The sequence below is a fragment of the Arvicola amphibius genome, chromosome 6, assembly GCF_903992535.2.
Source record: "Arvicola amphibius chromosome 6, mArvAmp1.2, whole genome shotgun sequence".
NCBI lineage: Eukaryota > Metazoa > Chordata > Mammalia > Rodentia > Cricetidae > Arvicola > Arvicola amphibius.
Window position 1 is genome coordinate 66,340,486 of NC_052052.2, and position 4,523 is coordinate 66,345,008.

General features: G+C 41.1%; 1 pseudogene; it reads left to right on the top strand.

Annotated features, from left to right (window-relative positions):
* The first annotated feature begins 1,423 nt into the window (after window positions 1-1,423).
* On the top strand, window positions 1,424-2,698 carry LOC119816946 (annotated as a pseudogene).
* Window positions 2,699-4,523: the final 1,825 nt, after the last annotated feature.

A 4,523-nucleotide genomic window follows, 5' to 3' on the forward strand; every position in this document is an offset into this window, starting at 1 on the left:
TATTGAAATCCAGGTCTCTAAGCAAAATAAAAATGTCACAGAGTATGTGTGTGGAGGTCAGAAAACAGTGTGCAGGGTTTGGTTCTCTCCTTTCAGCATCTGGATTCTAGAGATTGAAATAAATTCACTAGTTTTGACAACAAGCATATTTATTCACTGAGCCATATCACTAACCCAGATATTTGATTTTTGTTTCTTGAGTCTGAGTTATATATTGTGTCAAATATACTACTTTTCAGATTCATCTGTTTTGCTTCAAATATATTTCATTCTGCATATGCAACATATTTCATTCTGTATATGCAACATAATTTCATTCCATTAATTTGTTGTATGCAAGCTCATTCCACTAATTATTGTGAAGAATGCAGTAATAACCTTGAATGTGCAAATAGCTCTGAGGTAGGATACTGAGTACATTGGGAATCATATAGGTGTGTTATATGGTAATTCTGTTTTCAATATTGTGAACAATCTCTTTACTGAATTCCACAGTATTTGCACTAGTTTACACTCTCACCAAAGGTAAGTAATGATCACTCATTTCTTGCATCCTTGCCAGTGCTATTGTCTATTTTCCTGTAATGACTGTTCTAATTTAGATGAGTTAGAGTGTCTCAAATTAATTTTAATTTCTTTGCTATCTAACAACATAGAACCATTTAAAATGCCTGCTGGTCATTTTTATTTATTTTCTTGAATACTATCTGTTCATGTACTGCCTATTTTCAGATTGATACTTTGTTTACTATAGGCAGGTTTTGCAATTCCTTAAGTATATTAGACATTGATTTCCTATATAAAATATAATTGGTAAATAATTTCTTTTTAAAATATATATATATATATATATATATATATATATATATATATATATATCCAAGTTCCTACTCCCTCCTTTCCTCCCATTCCCTCAACACACTCCACACACTCTCCCATCCCACCCCAATCCAGTCCTAAGAGAGGGTAAGGCACATTGCTTTGGAGAAGGTCCATGACCCTCCCTACTAAATATAGACTGAGAAAGGTATCATTCAAAACGAATAGATTCTCAAAAAGCCAGTACAAGCAGTAAGGATAAATCCTGGTTCCACTGCCAGCAGCAACCTAGTCTGCCCCAGCCATGCAACTGTCAGCCTCATTCAGAGGGATTAGTTTGGTCCTATGCTTGTTATTTCCCATTCTATCTGGTGTTGGTGAGCTCCCATTAGCTCAGGTAGACTGTGTCAGTGGGTGTACCCATCATAGTCTTGACCTCTTTGCTCATATTCTCATTCCTTCCATTCTTCAACTACTTTGGGAGCTCAGTCCAGTGCACTGATGCGGATCTCTGTCTCTGTTTGCATCAGTTCCTGGGTGAAGGTTTTATGGTATTTTTAAGATATTCTGTCGCTGAACCCTGACCACGCTGCTGTATGCCCGAAGCTGCCCATCGTGCACTAGCGGTCCCAAAAGCTTCAAAGTCCAACAAGATGGCAACTCTCAAGGACCAGCTGAGTGTGAATCTCTTTAAGGAAGAACAGGCCCCCCAGAACAAGATTACGGTTGTTGGGGTTGGTGCTGTTTGCATGGCTTGTGCCATCAGTATCCTAATGAAGGACTTGGCGGATGAGCTTGCCCTTGTTGATGTCATGGAAGACAAACTGAAGGGAGAGATGATGGATCTCCAGCATGGCAGCCTTTTCCTTAGAACACCGAAAATTGTCTCTGGCAAAGACTACAGCGTGACTGCAAACTCCAAGCTGATCATCGTCATGGCGGGGGCCCGTCAGCAGGAGGGAGAGAGTTGGCTCAACCTGGTCCAGCGAAACGTGAATATCTTCAAGTTCATCATTCCCAACGTGGTGAAGTACAGTCCAAACTGCAAGCTGCTTATTGTCTCCAACCCAGTGGATATCTTGACCTACGTGGCCTGGAAAATAAGCGGCTTTCCCAAAAACCGAGTCATCGGGAGTGGTTGCAATCTGGACTTGGCTCGGTTCCGTTACCTGATGGGAGAAAGGCTGGGTGTTCACCCACTCAGCTGTCATGGATGGGTCCTGGGGGAGCACGGGGACTCCAGTGTGCCTTGTGGAGTGGCGTGAATGTCGCTGGTGTCTCCCTGAAGAATCTGAACCCAGAACTGGGCTCCGATGCAGACAAGGAGCAGTGGAAGGAGGTTCACAAGCAGGTGGTTGACAGCGCCTATGAGGTGATCAAACTGAAAGGTTATACGTCCTGGGCCATTGGCCTCTCTGTGGCCGACTTGGCAGAGCATAATGAAGAACCTGAGGCGGGTGCACCCCATTTCCACCATGATTAAGGGTCTCTATGGAATCAAGGATGATGTTTTCCTCAGTATCCTCTGTGTCCTGGGACAAAATGGAATCTCAGACGTTGTGAAGGTGACTCTGACTTCTGAAGAGGAGGCCCGCTTGAAGAAGAGTGCAGATCCGCTCTGGGGGATCCAGAAAGAGCTGCAGTTCTAAAAGTCCTCAGAGGTCCTCGCGCTTCACTGTCCAGGCTGCGGCAGGGTTTCTATGGAGACCGCACACTGTCTCCTCATCTGAGCTGTGGTTAGGGCGCTCGTTCCCGCAGCTCTACTCTGATGCTAAGTGGTACTTGTGTAGTGGTAACCTGGTTGGTGTGACAGTCCCACTGTCTCCAAGACACTGCCAATTGTGTGCAGGCTTCATTTACCCTGTGAACCTGCTGTGTCTGTGCTATGCACCCTCACCAGACATGCCTAGGCCAGTGATTTCCCAATTAGTCATAACTTGACTCGAGTGTGTAAAATCCATTATGCATATCTTGTGCATAACTGTTCTAAAGGATATTATTTTGTGTATTGTGTATCTGTAGTGTACATTGAAATATTATGTAATGATCTGCATATGGATGATACAACCAACTACCCAAGTGTCATGCCAATGAAAACACCAAATAAATCTTGAACAGTGAAAAAAAAAAGATATTCAGCAGTCTGACTACAGGGCAAGTCAACATCAGGCCCCCTCTCCTCTATTGCTTACTGTCTTAACTGGGGTTATCCTTGTGGATTCCTGGGAATTTTTCTATAGCTAGGTTTCTTGCTAATCTTTAATAGATCCCTCAATTGAGGTATCTCTTTCCTTGCTCTCATATCTGTCCTTTCTCCTTCTCGACTACCCATTCCTTCAAGTTCTCCTCACCCTTCTTCCCCCCTCTTCCTCTTCCACCCTCCCTTCTTGCCCCACCTCCATACTCCCAATTTTTGCAGGTGATCTTGTCTGCTTCCACTTTCTAAGTGGATCTATACATGTTTTCCTTAAGATTCACCTTATTATTAGCTACTAAAGGATCATAAATATATACTAGAGGCTATAGCCTTAATAGCGTTTGTTTTTATCTAGTAGCCACTTATGAGTGAGTACATACCGCATTCATCTTTTTGGGTCTAGGTTACCTCACTCAGGATAGTGTTTTCAAATTCCTTTCATTTGCATGCAAAATTCAAGATGTCATTGCTTTTTTAACCACCAAGTTCCATTCTAATCGGCAAATGTGCCACATTTTCTTTATCCATTCTTCAGTTGAGGGTCATTTGGGTTGTTTCCAGATTCTGGCTATGACAAATAATGCTGCTATGAACATAGTTGAACAAATGCCTTTGTAGTATGCTTGAGCATCTTTTGGGTATATTCCCAATAGTGGTATTGCTGAATCCTGAGATTGATTGATTCCCAATTTTCTGATAAACTGTCATACTGATTTTCAAAGTGGTTGTACAAGTTTGCATTCTCACCCACAAAGGATGAGTGTTACTCTTACTCCATATCATCTCCAACATTACTTATCATTGATGTTTTTGATCTTAGCCATTCTGACAGGTGTAAAATGGTATCTCAGAGTTGTTTAGATTTGCATTTTCCTAATTGCTAAGGATGTTGAACATTTCCTTAAATAACATTTGGCCATTTCAGATTCTTCTGTTGAAAATTCTCTGTTTAGTTCTGTACCCAATTTTTCAATTGGATTATTTATAATTTTGATGTCTAATTTCTTGAGTTCTTTATATATTTTGGAGATTGTCTGATATGGGGTTGGTGAACATCTTTTCCCATTCAGTAGGCTGATTTTTCGTTTTCTTGACTGTGTCCTTTGCTTTACAGAAGCTTCTCAGTTTCAGGAAGTCCCATTGATTTATTGTTGCTCTCAGTGTTTGTGTTTCTCTGATTTCCTTCTCAGCTTCATTATCATTTGTATATAGAAAGGCACTGATTATTTTTGAGTTGATCTTGTATCCTGCCACATCACTTAAGTATTTATCAGCTGTTTGGTGTTTTCCTTCTAGTACTTTAGGTAGAGCTGGTTTCATGAATACGTATTGTTTAAATCTGTTTTTTTTTTAATGTAATATCTTGTTCTCTCCTTTGGTGGTGATTGAAAGCTTTGCTGAGTGTAATAATCTGGGCTTGCATCTGTGATCTCTTAGTGTCTGCAGTACATTTGTCGAGGACCTTTTGGCTTTTATGGTTTCCGATGAGAAGTCTGGTGTAATTCTG